Genomic DNA, 16,691 nt, shown 5'->3' with positions numbered 1-16,691 from the left:
GAAGCTGAGATGCTGTTCATCACTAATATTCCAATAATATTAACTAAGGTTCTAAAAATTAAAAGCAATCATTGTAATCATGTATTTCTGTTCCTACTTTAAAATGTGGACCTATGATAATTGGAAGTAAGGATAGTATGTTGAATTCTCAGCAGCATATGCATGTTTGGTATTGAGAAAGTTATTTTGATAAACAGAGCATTCCTATGTGTGCTGAAGAAAATGATCCCCTGATTCTACTAAAGTTAAATGGATACCGCTCATTTCACGGTTGCAGGGTTTACTTTGTATTGTATTGTATTGTATTGTATTGTATTGTATCCAGCATTTGTGTTGTCGCCACTAGTCAGTTTCTGTTTCCTCCGGAAAATCACCCCTGCCAAGAACCATGTTTCCATGAAGCTCAGCCTTTTTCCTCTCTGTAACTATGAAACTCTGGTCTTGCTCCTAAACAACAGGATAGCCACAGGCAGGCTCTGGGCTACACCCACATTCAAGAAGTATTTAATGAAAGTCTTTCTATTTTCCTGGAGAGACAGTTGCAGGTCACTAATGGCAAAATCAATAGGAAAAAGAATTACTCTAATTTGGGAAATTCTGGTTTCTCCAACCAGTGATACAGAGAAGACAGGAAATAATCTGCTCAGTTCAAACAGCAATGGTGATTTGCAACCGGGCTAGAAATGTTAAAGAGTTGCCTAGAAGTTAGGGGAACCCTGGAGCTGGTTCCAGACTCAGAAAATTCTGGACCTTTGAGATGAATTGGAAAAAAAAGAACAAAAAACAAGAGGCTTCTTGTCAACTTGTGTACCAGAAAGAGAATATGTGCTGTACCTAGACTTCCAGAAAAAAAGAGGCCCGGCTATAGCAAAATTCCCTCTCACCTTCTACAGAGTCCTTGCTGCTGGTAGCAGAGAGGAGTCTAACCTGGTACCTACTGCATGGACATATTTTTAATTTATTCTAATTTTAAATTCACCATCTGGGGGGAGGAGCCAAGATGGCGGAGGAGTAGGACGGGGAGACCACTTTCTCTCCTACAAATTCATCAAAAGAATAACTGAACGCAGAGCAAACTTCGCAAAACAACTTCTGATCGCTAGCTGAGGTCATCAGGCGCCCAGAAAAGCAGCCCATTGTCTTCGAAAGGAGGTAGGACAAAATATAAAAGATAAAAAGTGAAACAAAAGAGCTAAGGACGGAGATCCGTCCCGGGAGCTCTTAGGCGGCATTGCTTGGGGTAGGGTCCGGGCCTGAGTGCCCTGAGGACAATCGGAGGGAGCTTCTGTGAGTTGCCAACTTGAACTGTGGGAGACCAAAGGAGAGAGAGTAAATTAGCCGGCCCGAACACACTGCCGGCCGTTCGCAGAACAGAGACCGAGAGGGTCCAGAGAGGAGCTCGCAGGCTGCGGACCGGCCCAGTCCCGCTGGAGGCAGGAGGCAGGGGGGAGGGGAAGGTCGCGGCGAGACACAGGGCGCAGGCACCCGACCGGCGCGGGCGGGGACTGGGGCTGGGGACGCGGAGGGCAGAAGGCGCGCGCACCCGACTGGCGCCAGCGGAAACTGAGACTGGGTCCGCGGAGGGGAGGGGGCGCGCCACACCTGGGGAGAGTGCACCCACCAAGCCCCTCGCTGCCTGGACCGCTCTGACGGGGAAGGCACAGAGAGCAGGCGCAGCTTTTCATTCCGCGCTTTTGTGGAACACCCGAGGGCTGGAACCTCGCGCAGCGCGGGGCGCGCTCCATATAGAACAGCCGGGAGCCTGAGCAGCGCAGAGGAGAGAGCAGCGTCAGCCCCTCCTGGCAGCCCCAGCCCATCCCCGCGGCGCAAGCCCCGCGGCGCAAGCCCCTCCCCGCAGAGCGACGGAACTAGCTGCCTGAATAAGAGTCCACCTCCGCCCGCCTGTGTCAGGGCGGAAATGAGGCTTTGAAGAGACCGGCAAACAGAAACCAAATAAACAAAGGGAACCGCCTCAGAAGGGACTGGTGCAACAGATTAAAATCCCTCTAGGAAACATTGTCTACACCAGGGGAGCCTGTAGATATCGAGAAGCGTAAGCTGGAACGAGGAGCTATCTGAAACTGAGCCGAACCCACACTGACCGCAACAGCTCCAGAGAAACTCCTAGATATAATTTTACTTTTTTTTCTTTTTTAAATTTTTTTTTATTTTTTTTTTCTGTTTTTCTTTTTTTCTTTTTTATTTTTTCTCTTTTATTTTCCTTTAAAATCCCCTATTACTCCCCCATTACTCCTTAACTTTCATTTCCATAGACTTTTACGATTTTTTAATTAGGGGGAAAAAAAAAATTTTTTTTCCTTTTTTTTTTTTTTTCTTTTTCTTTCTTTTTTTTCTTTCCTTTCTCTCTTCTATTTTCTATTTTTCTTTTTATCTTATTTCTTTTAAAGTCCTCTAGTACTCCTCTACTACTCCTTAATTTTCATTTTCAATACACTATAACCTTACAAAAAAAAAAAAAAGAAGAGAAGCCCTATTTTTAAACCGAAGATTATTCTCTCCCAATCTTGACTCTCTGTTTTCTACCTCAGAACACCTCTATTTCCTCCTTTCCCCTTCTCTTCCCAATCCAATTCTGTGAATCTTTGTAGGTGACTGGGCTATGGAGAACACTCTGGGAACAGACAGCTGTGTAGATCTGTCTCTCTCCTCTTGAGTCCCCCCTTTTCTCCTCCTGTTCATCTCTATCTCCCTCCTCCCTCTCCTCTTCTTCATGTGACTCTGTGAACCTCTCTGGGTGTCCCTAACGGGGGAGAATCTTTTAGCCATTAACCTAGAAGTTTTCTTATCAGGGCTGCATAGTTGGAGAAGTCCTGAGACTACAGGAAGAATAAAACTGAAATCCAGAGGCAGGAGACTTAAGCCCAAAACCTGAGAACACCAGAAAACTCCTGACTACAAGGAACTTTAAGTAATAAGTGACTGTCCAAAAGCCTCCATACCTACACTGAAACCAACCACCACACAAGAGCCAATAAGTTTCAGAGCAAGACATACCACGCAAATTCTCCAGCAACGCAGGAACATAGCCCTGAACATCAACATACAGGCTGCCCAAGGTCACACCTAACACATAGACCCATCTCAAAACTCATTACTGGGCACTCCATTGCTCTCCAAAGAGTAGAAATCAAGTTCCACGCACCAGAACACTGATGCAAGCTTCCCTAACCAGGAAACCTTGACAAGCCAATCGTCTAACCCCACCCACTGGGTTAATCCTCCACAACAAAAAGGAACCACAGACCTCCAGAATACAGAAAGCCCACTCCAGATACAGCAATCTAAACAAGATGAAAAGGCAAAGAAATACCCAACAGGTAAAGGAACATGAAAAATGCCCACCAAGTCAAACAGAAGAGGAGGAGATAGGGAATCTACCTGAAAAAGAATTTAGAATAATGATAATAAAAATGATCCAAAATCTTGAAAACAAAATGGAGTTACAGATAAATAGCCTGGAAACAAAGATTGAAAAGATTCAAGAACTGTTTAATAAAGACCTAGAAGAAATAAAAAAGAGTCAATTACAAATGAATAATGCAATGAATGAGATCAAAAACACTTTGGAGGGAACCAAGAGTAGAATAATGGAGGCAGAAGATAGGATAAGTGAGGTAGAAGATAAAATGGTGGAAATAAATGAAGCAGAGAGGAAAAAAGAAAAAAGGATCAAAAGAAATGAGGACAACCTCAGGGACCTCTGGGACACTGTGAAACGCCCCAACATTCGAATCATAGGAGTTCCAGAAGAAGAAGACAAAAAGAAGGGCCATGAGAAAATACTTGAGGAGATAATAGCTGAAAACTTCCCTAAAATGGGGAAGGAAATAGCCACCCAAATCCAAGAAACCCAGAGAGTCCCAAACAGGATAAACCCAAGGCGAAACACCCCAAGACACATATTAATCAAATTAACAAAGATCAAACACAAAGAACAAATATTAAAAGCAGCAAGGGAAAAACAACAAATAACACACAAAGGGATTCCCATAAGGATAACAGCTGATCTATCAATAGAAACCCTCCAGGCCAGAAGGGAATGGCAGGACGTACTGAAAGTAATGAAAGAGAATAACCTACAACCTAGATTACTGTATCCAGCAAGGATCTCATTCAGATATGAAGGAGAATTCAAAAGCTTTACAGATAAGCAAAAGCTGAGAGAATTCAGCACCACCAAACCAGCTCTTCAACAAATGCTAAAGGATCTTCTCTAGACAGGAAATGCAGAAAGGTTTTATAAATGTGAACCCAAAACAACAAAGTAAATGGCAACGGGACCACACCTATCAATAATTACCCTAAATGTAAATGGGTTGAATGCCCCAACCAAAAGACAAAGATTGGCTGAATGGATACAAAAACAAGACCCCTATATATGCTGTCTACAAGAGACCCACCTCAAAACAAGAGACACATACAGACTAAAAGTGAAGGGCTGGAAAAAAATATTTCATGCAAACGGAGACCAAAAGAAAGCAGGAGTCGCAATACTCATATCAGATAAAATAGACTTTCAAATAAAGGAAGTGAAAAGAGACAAAGAAGGACACTACATAATGATCAAAGGATCAATCAAAAAAGAAGATATAACAATTATAAATATATATGCACCCAACATAGGAGCACCGCAATATGTATGGCAAACGCTAACAAGTATGAAAGAGGAAATTAATAGTAACACAATAATAGTGGGAGACTTTAATACCCCACTCACAACTATGGATAGATCAACTAAACAGAAAATTAACAAGGAAACACAAATGACACAATGGACCAGCTAGACCTAATTGATATCTATAGGACATTTCACCCCAAAACAATCAACTTCACCTTTTTCTCAAGTGCACACGGAACATTCTCCAGAATAGATCACATCCTGGGCCATAAATCTGGTCTTGGAAAATTCAAAAAAATTGAAATCATTCCAGTCATCTTTTCTGACCACAGTGCAGTAAGATTAGATCTCAATTACAGGGAAAAAATTGTTAAAACTTCAAACATATGGAGGCTAAATAACACGCTTCTGAATAACCAACAAATCATAGAAGAAATCAAAAAAGAAATCAAAATATGTATAGAAATGAATGAAAATGAAAACACAACAACCCAAAACCTATGGGACACTGTAAAAGCAGTGCTAAGGGGAAGGTTCATAGCATTACAGGCTTACATCAAGAAACAGGAAAAAAACCAATTAAATAACCTAACTCTACACCTAAAGCAATTAGAGAAGGAAGAAATGAAGAACCCCAGAGTTAGCAGAAGGAAAGAAATCTTAAAAATCAGGGCAGAAATAAATGCAAAAGAAACTAAAGAGACCATAGCAAAAATCAACAAAGCTAAAAGCTGGTTTTTTGAAAAAATAAACAAAATTGACAAACCATTAGCAAGACTCATTAAGAAACAAAGAGAGAAAAACCAAATTAACAAAATTAGAAATGAAAATGGAGAGATCACAACAGACAACACTGAAATACAAAGGATCATAAGAGACTACTACCAGCAGCTCTATGCCAATAAAATGGACAACTTGGATGAAATGGACAAATTCTTAGAAAAGTATAACCTTCCAAAACTGAACCAGGAAGAAATAGAAGATCTTAACAGACCCATCACAAGCAAGGAAATCGAAACTGTCATCAAAAATCTTCCAGCAAACAAAAGCCCAGGACCAGATGGCTTCACAGCTGAATTCTACCAAAAATTTAGAGAAGAGCTAACACCTATCTTACTCAAACTCTTCCAGAAAATTCCAGAAGAAGGTAAGCTTCCAAACTCATTCTATGAGGCCACCATCACCCTAATTCCAAAACCAGACAAAGATGCCACAAAAAAAGAAAACTACAGGCCAATATCACTGATGAACATAGATGCAAAAATCCTTAACAAAATTCTAGCAAACAGAATCCAACAACATATTAAAAAAATCATACACCATGACCAAGTGGGCTTTATCCCAGGAATGCAAGGATTCTTTAATATCCGCAAATCAATCAATGTAATACACCACATTAACAAATTGAAAGATAAAAACCATATGATTATCTCAATAGATGCAGAGAAAGCCTTTGACAAAATTCAACACTCATTTATGATTAAAACTCTCCAAAAAGCAGGAATAGAAGGAACATACCTCAACATAATAAAAGCTATATATGACAAACCCACAGCAAGCATCACCCTCAATGGTGAAAAATTGAAGGCATTTCCCCTGAAATCAGGAACAAGACAAGGGTGCCCACTCTCACCACTACTATTCAACATAGTGTTGGAAGTGCTGGCCACAGCAATCAGAGCAGAAAAAGAAGTAAAAGGAATCCAGATAGGAAAAGAAGAAGTAAAACTCTCACTGTTTGCAGATGACATGATCCTCTACATAGAAAACCCTAAAGATTCTACCAGAAAATTACTAGAGCTAATCAATGAATATAGTAAAGTTGCAGGATATAAAATTAACACACAGAAATCCCTTGCATTCCTATATACTAACAATGAAAAAACAGACAGAGAAATTAAGGAAACAATACCATTCACCATTGCAACAAAAAGAATAAAATACTTAGGAGTATATCTACCTAAAGAAACAAAGGACCTATACATAGAAAACTATAAAACACTGATGAAAGAAATCAAAGAGGACACAAACAGATGGAGAAACATACCGTGTTCATGGATTGGAAGAATTAATATTGTCAAAATGGCTATTCTACCCAAAGCAGTCTATAGATTCAATGCAATCCCTATCAAGCTACCAACGGTATTTTTCACAGAACTAGACCAAAGAATTTCACAATTTGTATGGAAATACAAAAAACCTCGAATAGCCAAAGTAATCTTGAGAAAGAAGAATGGAACTGGAGGAATCAACCTGCCTGACTTCAGACTCTACTACAAAGCCACAGTCATCAAGACAGTATGGTACTGGCACAAAGACAGAAATATAGATCAATGGAACAGAATAGAAAGCCCAGAGATAAATCCACGAACCTATGGACACCTTATCTTTGACAAAGGAGGCAAGGATATACAATGGAAAAAAGACAACCTCTTTAACAAGTGGTGCTGGGAAAACTGGTCAACCACTTGTAAAAGAATGAAACTAGAACACTTTCTAACACCATACACAAAAATAAACTCAAAATGGATTAAAGATCTAAATGTAAGACCAGAAACTATAAAACTCCTAGAGGAGAACATAGGCAAAACACTCTCCGACATAAATCAAAGCAAGATCCTCTATGACCCACCTCCCAGAATATTGGAAATAAAAGCAAAACTAAACAAATGGGACCTAATGAAACTTAAAAGCTTTTGCACTACAAAGGAAACTATAAGTAAGGTGAAAAGACAGCCCTCAGATTGGGAGAAAATAATAGCAAATGAAGAAACAGACAAAGGATTAATCTCAAAAATATACAAGCAACTCCTGCAGCTCAATTCCAGAAAAATAAATGACCCAATCAAAAAATGGGCCAAAGAACTAAACAGACACTTCTCCAAAGAAGACATACAGATGGCTAACAATCACATGAAAAGATGCTCAACATCACTCATTATTAGAGAAATGCAAATCAAAACCACAATGAGGTACCATTACATGCCAGTCAGGATGGCTGCTATCCAAAAGTCTACAAGCAATAAATGCTGGAGAGGGTGTGGAGAAAAGGGAACCCTCTTACACTGTTGGTGGGAATGCAAACTAGTACAGCCGCTATGGAAAACAGTGTGGAGATTTCTTAAAAAACTGGACATAGAACTGCCATATGACCCAGCAATCCCACTTCTGGGCATACACACTGAGGAAACCAGATCTGAAAGAGACACGTGCACCCCAATGTTCATCGCAGCACTGTTTATAATAGCCAGGACATGGAAGCAACCTAGATGCCCATCAGCAGATGAATGGATAAGGAAGCTGTGGTACATATACACCATGGAATATTACTCAGCCATTAAAAAGAATTCATTTGAACCAGTCCTAATGAGATGGATGAAGCTGGAGCCCATTATACAGAGTGAAGTAAGCCAGAAAGATAAAGAACATTACAGCATACTGACACATGTATATGGAATTTAGAAAGGTGATAACGATAACCCTATATGCAGAACAGAAAAAGAGACACAGAAATACAGAACAGACTTTTGAACTTTGTGGGAGAATGTGAGGGTGGGATATTTCAAAAGAACAGCATGTATACTATCTATGGTGAAACAGATCACCAGCCCAGGAGGGATGCACGAGACAAGTGCTCCGGCCTCGTGCACTGGGAAGACCCAGAGGAATCGGGTGGAGAGGGAGGTGGGAGGGGGGATCGGGATTGGGAATACATGTAAATCCATGGCTGATTCATATCAATGTATGACAAAACCCACTGGAAAAAAAAAATAATAATAATAATAAAAAAATTTAAAAAAAAATAAAATAAAATCATTATTATAGTAAAAAAAAATAAAATAAAATAAATTCACCATCTGTCACCTTTAAGTAGGTTATGACATGGTAACCAACAACCCTAAAATCTTAGTGGCTTCACAAACGAAGGGTTTTTGTTTCATTTTGTTTGGTTTTTCTCCTTGCTCACATTATGTATCAGCTGCAAGTTAGCTCCCTGGATTTTCTTTATCCTGGAATTCAGGCTAAAAGGGCAGCCTCTTTCTGTAACATGCTGTTCTCTTGGAGGCAGGGAAGGTGAATAAGCTGGCTAGAGGAAAGACCAATGTGTCTTGGAGCTTTCTTTGGAGACTGGCGCCTTTTGCCTCCACTCGCACTCTCGCGTTCCCTGGCCAAGCTGCTGCCCACGGGGGAGGGCAGGGCTCTCCTCCATGGGGGCTCCAAGTCATCGACAGGGCAGGCGGAGTGTACGGAGGGACGGTGAACACTCAGGAAGGACTACACAACCTACTACACGGTCACAGACTCAGCTGTTTGCCTGGGTCCTGGAAACAACACCACGTTACTCAAAAATCAGAATAGAGTTCTAGTTCCCCTGCCAAGGATCAAAACTGTGGCCCCTGCATTGGAACATGGAGTCTTAATCACTGAACCACCAGGGAAGCTCCTGAGTTCATGCCTTTTAACATGTCCTGACCAGTAGTTTTCAAGCTGAGGGCATCACTATTAAGTTATAATTTTAAAACTATAAATGAGTTAAGGTCAAGCTTGACAGGAGTGTGGAAGAGTGGTTTTCCCCATCCATCTTATCCCCATTAGTTAAAATGTGTGAGTCTGACGTGGTTCCAACATTTTCCAAAATTGGACAAGATGGCAAAATAGGAAAATATCTATAGGATGTTTTCTGTAGGGCTGAGGCTTGGCTACCTTATGTGGAAAACATGGGGGATTTTGAGTGGAAACTATAAAAGAAAAATCCAATTTTGAATGATTTCTGAGCCAACTTTCCCTACACATATGTTTAGATAAAGCAAAGAGGACAAGAAAGCCTGAAGATCAGATGCTTTTTAAAAATTGAGTTAACATTTTTTTTTTAAATGAAGATCAGCTTCAGATATCAATGATTCTGAAATGCAAATCCAACTCCAGGCAAAAGATTTTCAGTAGACAATCTGCCTAGATTATTTCCCGCTGGCATCTTCAGGCATTCAGCACCTTTATTCTGCCCTCTGCCAGCAGAAAGCCCCCTACGGCACCAGTCTGGACCCAAAATCTACAAAATCATCAAAAATGTAGGAAGCATGTAGTCAGGTTTGGGAACTGTGCCAGCTAGAGAACTCTTGATTGTTTCACACAGCTTCCCCTACGGAGTCAGCGACGCCAGAGTGGGGACAAACAAGTAAATGGGAAGTTGTTCTAGAGTGCTAACTGCAGCAAGGTGGGAACACACAGACCGCTTGTCAAGTGTAATGCGGGGGAGTAGAACTCACTTGTGCAAAGTAGGAAAAGTGGTCCTGAGAGAAGGATGTGTAAGCTGAGAAATGAAAGGTAAGGTGGAGATAAACAGGTGATGGGGCATCCAGCTGCAGATCCCAAGGAGATGGAGTGAAATAGTGAGGGGCCAACGTGCCTCCCTGCCCACCTACCATCAATGCTAAGGTTTTGAGCAGTATTTGGGATCTTAGTTACCCAACTAGCTATTGAACCGGGGCCCCCAGAAGTGAAAGTGCAAGGTCCTAACCACTGGACTGCCAGGGAAGTCCTTGTGCAGAGCTTATGGGTGACTGTGCCCTGTTACAGTCTTAAAAAAAAATCTCAACTCCAGTTTTAGTGTTTTCAAAAAATCCTTATAAACTTTCATAATTCATTTTTATTTTGAAAAATAATTTAACCAAAAAGTTTTTCAAAAAGATAATAAGAAAAAAAAAGATAAGATACCCATGCACCTGTCTACCTAGAATGAACAAATATTAATATTATGTCACATTTTATCTGATCTTTTAAGAAATAAACTATTATCATAAAGTTAAAGTCTTCTATAAATCTTTCCCTCAACACAATTTCTCTATTCCTCTCTTCACAGTTAACTGCTGTCATGAATTTTGTGATCCCAGTCCTTGTTTTTATGTTTCCTAAATATAGATTAATAAACAACACATTGTTTTATGAGTGTGTAAATTTTATGTAAATGATTGACTGGACTATAAATAATCTTATGCAACTTGAATATTTCTCAACATTGTGTTTTCAAGGTCACTTTTATATGAATGAAGTCCCTCATGTACCAGTTATTTTGGCTATACCACCGCTATGAACATATAGGTTGGCTTCAGTTTTTGGCTCTTACTAGAAGGACTGCAATAAAAGCCTTTGTGTGAGGTTTATTTATCTATTTATGTTTACACATTTCACTAAGGTACTTACCTGAAAATGCAGTTGCTTGGCCATTGAAAACATGTTTTGCTAGAAATTAATATCTCTTATAATTAATTATCGGTTTGTAGCTATTTCTTTTTTGAAGCCTTGGTGAGGATATTTCTTTTCTCCTGATCCTCGGTGATTGTCTGAAAGTCCCCATGTTAATTTTATTTAATTTGAAAATTCTCAAATGAGGGAAGAACTATGCAGATACACTCTGTTAAATGGTTGGATGTGTCCCTTCTAACCTCTGCTCCCTCTGTTTTTTTTTAAATTCATTTCTCATATCTTCAGATCCAGCACTCTCTCCTCTCCACACTCCACTGGACAACTTCACTTCTTTTCTTCACGGAAGAAATAGAAATAATTAGAGGAGAACGACCTGGTAAACCATCTCCAGATTTGCTAATGTCCCATGTTTGTATATCCTACCTGCATTTACCCCAGTGACACATGGAAAATGTCCCTGTTCCTCCTTCAGGCTGGCACCTCCACTTGGAACCTAGCTTCCAGCTCTTGTCTTCAGGTCCGTTATTCCTCAAATTTTTTCCTTATCTTTTATAATAATATTCAGCATACATTTCCTATAAAGAGCCAGATAGTAAGCATTTTAGGCTTTATGGGCCTAATGTGTTCCAAAGAAACTTTATTTATAAAGGTAGGCAGACATCTGATCAGGCTGGCAACAGTAGCTTATCCATTCCTGTCATTAATAAATTCTCCAGAATGACTGGAGTTTACCCCCTAGTAGTCGATGGTGGTGCTGTGATATCACCCATCTTAATAAATGCTCTTTGTACTATGAAACATCCTAATTTCTCCATTGAGTTAAAACGCAATGAGAATCTGTTGTAAAAAGGAAAGTGCATTTTTAATTTTGTTGATCTCAGGAAAGAGTACCCCTAACCTTCACACTGGCTTCCTATCTCACTTTCAAGTTCTCAGGAGGACTTCCTCCTCAGGCCTTCCTACACTCCCATCTCTACCTTCTTATTCAGATAGAACCTTCTTCATAGCACTTGCTGTTGAGTAACAACATTTGTTTTTTATTTATTTTATTTCCCACTTTGCAAGTAAGCTCCTTGAAAGCCAATTGTTTACCCAGTGCCAAAACTAATGTCTGGCATATAGTAGGTGCTCTGTAAACACTGGCTGAATGAATGAATAATTTTGCCTTTGAAGGATTTTATGCATAGCTCCAAGACCAGTTCCTCATACCCCACACATTTTCATCCAGTGCGGCTCAACTGGACTGTGGCGAGATGCTCTGACACTCAGAACATCCAAAATAGGTGAGACTGTACCTCTTTCAGCATCCAATGCCCTTACTGCCTTCATACATTCACATCCTGCCATCAGCATCATCAGTCCACCCCAACCCACCTCTCTCCACCACCTGCGGGGTACAGAGACAATTCCACGTATCTCTGGGTGATTCAGCTTTTACCTGCTGGGCCAAGGACAACAGGGAGAGTGGTAGAAGTTTGTTCAGATTTGCTCTCTTTCTAGAGATGAAGAATTAAAAGACCACAGAATGTGTTTCTCAATCCAATTCTACCATCCTTGTGGTTCATGGAAATTCCTCCTAGATTCTGGCAATAGCTTGACTATTATTAATACTAGCTCTAGCCAGTGTAAAAAGTTTACATCTATTTCTGGGTTTTATGAGATTTAGTGGAAAGTTGGGAGAGAAATGCAGTGGGGGCAGGGGGTTGTCTTCAAACTACATTCTGTTGTCAAGTGGAACTTCCTCTCTCCCATTATTTTAAAATGCGTAGCCCTGGTCAATGAATATTTTTTTGCTTTCCTCCCCAGCCCTCTTATATATGGAAACTAGAATGCAGAGGTAATGAGTAATTAGGCAGAGTTTATAATTTTCATTATAGTATTTGTTTAGTCATTTCTTGAAAGCTACTTTTGGAAGTGTGAGGTTTACACTAAAAGAAAGTTAAATCTGAAGCTCACATTTTTATGATTCTAGATATGAATGGAACACATTTGGCAAGAATGTGAAATGACAGGCAGCCCTTTCTGCAGAGACAGGCTGTGTTTCTGCCTGCTTGTCCCTCCTCACCCCTACCCCCAGCTATGAATATAGCAGCTCTGCCCTGTAAATACATATGACAATTAGAGATGCGGCTCTTCCAGGCCTCAAGACATGGCTGTCCAGACATGGAGAGCCTTTCTGCAGCTGGGGGTCCAGTTGAGGGAGAGGGCAGCTCATTGGAGGGGAATAAGTTCTGCTGTTGTAATGGGTTTGGAATGTAGACGTGGGATCTGTCAAAGGAACTTCTCTGTTCTCCATGCTGACAGTTTATGCTCGCTCCATGACACGTGCGCTGCAGAAACATGACCTGAAACTGATGTGTCTTGGCAGAAACAAGCTGGGAGCTTTCAACCTCTTGCTGCTTGCCTTTCTCTTTCCTCCCCAGTGGTATTGAACTGTTGAAGGGGTGGAGGGGGCATGTAACTGTCAGAAGAGGGTTCCCAGCTTCACCATCAAGCTAGTTCTGTAGCCACTAATTCCACAAGAAGGCAATTCCCTGATTCTTGGAAGATAATGTTATCTGCATGTGGGAAGTTACTAAACATCATAAAAACTTCAGGATGAGATACCTGCAAAATAAGAACTGAAACAATGAAAAAAAAAAGGGACTTTGTAAACACAAGGAAATGTGACCATTTAGATAACAAGTAACACAAAAAAGGAAACAGTGACCTGGTTATTCAGTTCAATATACACAATCAATTTTGATGTTGGAAGATAAAAAATCTATTATGATCAAATTTGATTATATCTAATTAAAGCCTACTTTTTTCTGTATAGCTTTAAAATTTGTTTTGGGGAGTGAGGAGAAATGAAGTTTAGCTTTTGAAAATCCTACCCAAGTCATCCAGCATTATAGTCATCAATTCTCTCAACAAATATTTAAAGAATATTTACTCTTTGTTAGGTACTGGGAATGCAATAGTGTAGAGGTAAAAGATGATTCCCATGGTGGCTGTTCTTATTAAAGGCAGAAACTGATAAAAACAAGTATGGAAATAAAATATCTGATAAGTTATGAAGTATAAATATATAAGTATACGAAGGAATCCAGTGAAGGACTGAGAAAGGATATGAATAAAGGGAGAGAATATCTTAAGTGGGCATGGACATTAAAGGTGAGATTCAAAGGGTGAGACAGTCCTATGAGAGTAGTCAGGTGAGGTAGAGGAAAGAGGCCGTGTCATAGGAAGGAGCATGATTTGTTCAAGGAATGAAAGAAAACCAGTGTAGCAGAGTTAGTAAGGCTGAGAGAGGTAAAAAGGGGGTTGAAGAGACACCCAAGGGCAGAATCTCTTTTATATAAAGTTAGCTATTAAACCCTCTGTACTCGCACACATTTTGCATTCATGTTGCTATAGCAAATATATGATTCTTCTCTTCGATTACAGTTAGTCATTCAAAATTCAGTCCTCTTTACTTAATTATGAAGTCCTAGGGGACAAGACCATGACTGATTCTGACACGATCATTTCTATGAATCCTACATCATCCAGCAGCTAGTACCTAGCAAACTTGTAAAGCAAGAGAAAATAATCGTGGCTCACAAGCTTGTTGTGAGGATTAAATGAGATAATACATTTAAATAATGACGGTATAACCAACATTCATTATATTTTGTTCTACAGTTGAAGTAACTGGCTTAAAGTCACACAAATAGTAACGGGTACAACACAGGAGATGCAGGTTTGATCCCTGGGTCAGGAAGATCCCCTGGAGAAGGAAATGGCAACCCACTTCAGTATTCTTGTTTGGAAAATCCCATGGACAGAGGAACCTGGTGGGCTACAGTCCATGGGGCTACAAAGATTCGGACCCAATTTAGTGACTAAACAACAACAACATGTCCAGGACTCAAGCCAAGCCCCACATGCTTAACCATCACGTAAATCTGTCTCAGTTAACCACTTCACCCCTAGGAAGCACTCAGAAATTTGTGACTATTATTATCACTTTAACAAAAGGGTATTGGATCAAAACTGAACAAATGACTTGGCAAAAACTATAGATTATATGTAAAAGCCTTTGTGTTTAGGGATAATTCCATTCATCATTCTGCTATTAGTTTGCTATTTAATCTGCTGTTTTACTTTTCTGTGTGAGTGGGCTGTGACTATATGATTAAAAATCACCAGATCAGGAAAATGAATTTAGTGTCTTCAGTAGACGGAAAACCATATCAGAGTAACTGCAAGACTAATTCAGCTATGCACAAATTAGATGTTAAGATAGATGAAGAGAATCCAATTTGACCAAGAAAATGATTTTGAGACTGCATAGACCAAACTAATTTTCTTCCTTTGTGTGATTCACTTCAATTCAAACCTTCAAATATACAGTGCAAGGCACATCAGGGACAAGAAAAATAAGCACTGTCCCTTGTTGCCAAGGAGTTCATAATCAAGTTTGACGGTCTTGAGGTGGGGGTGGAGGGAGTAAGATGTTACACAAATAACCCTAACTTGAGGGAGGCTAAGATTTGTTTCACGAGGTTTCAATGAATCCTGAGATTCTCAGAAACAGATTGTTTCTCCAATGAGGAAATTATGGAAAGGAGGAGAGTTGTTGAAAGGCTGGTGATGGGCAAGTGGGATACTGGTTCTCAAAATGAAGAGGATGAGGCATTTTCCTCCCTATACTTTCTTGGAAATATCATGATTCTAAGTAAGATCCTAGGATTACTTATTAACAGGATGGTAGGGAGAGCTTATATGCTTCCCTGGTGGCTCAGTGGTAAAGAATGTGCCTGCAATGGAGGAGATGAGGGTTCACTCTCTGGATTGGGAAGATCCTCTGGAGAAAGAAATGGCAACCCACTCCAGTATTCTTGCCTGAAGAATCCCATGGACAGAGGAGCCTGGAGGCCTACAGTCCATGGGGTTGCAAAGAGTTGGACCTGACTTAACAACAAGGCAAAACTTATACATGGGAGGAATCTGGTGATTAATAAATATCATTGAAGAGGTAATGTCAAATGAATCTTTTTTTTCAAGTTGTCATGGTTATTAAATTGACACAAGTGAAAAATGTGATACATATAGAGCAGCCAAGTTTCAAGACAGGCCTGGGGACAAAACAGAAGAAAAATGAGTTACATTTAAATAGATGAATTGAACAATTGCATTCAAAAGATGCTAAGTAACAGATAGACATTAACTCTGAAGGACATTCTTTAGTGTGTTTTCATAAGTCTCTAATTTTAACACTGTTGTATTCATATTTAATTAAAAAAAAAAACTTGGATAAAGATATAGAAGACACATTCATTAACCTGCAAGTGACCTGGAGCTGGGAATAATGGCAAACAAACATTGACAAAATCAGGATCGAAAAAGATCTTCATTAGGTTGAAATGTGGAGAAGGCAATGTCAGCCCACTCCAGTACTCTTGCCTGGAAAATCCCACGGACGGAGGAACCTGGTAAGCTGCAGTCCATGGGATCCCGAAGAGTCGGACACAACTGAGTGACTTCATTTTCACTTTTCACTTTCATGCATTGGAGAAGGAAATGGCAGCCCACTCCAGTGTTCTAGCCTGGAGAATCCCGGGGACAGAAGAGCCTGGTGGGCTGCGGTCTATGGGGTCGCACAGAGTCGGACACAACTGAAGCGACTTAGCAGCAGCAGCAGCAGCAGCAGCAGGGTTGTTTAAAACTGGAAGGAGTGTTTCCTACTACCAGCTGCTCAAGTACAGGCTCATCCCTCTTTGGGGTCTTGGGCTAGGGGTTCAAGCAAGTGACAGGTAGTTTGCATGTGGCAGTTTTAATTCCTAAGCTGACCTCACTGAGCATGGTGGGAATCCGGGGGCTC

The sequence above is a fragment of the Dama dama genome, chromosome 33 (genome assembly GCF_033118175.1).
Source record: "Dama dama isolate Ldn47 chromosome 33, ASM3311817v1, whole genome shotgun sequence".
Taxonomy (NCBI): domain Eukaryota; kingdom Metazoa; phylum Chordata; class Mammalia; order Artiodactyla; family Cervidae; genus Dama; species Dama dama.
Note: the sequence above shows the minus strand (reverse complement) of the source record.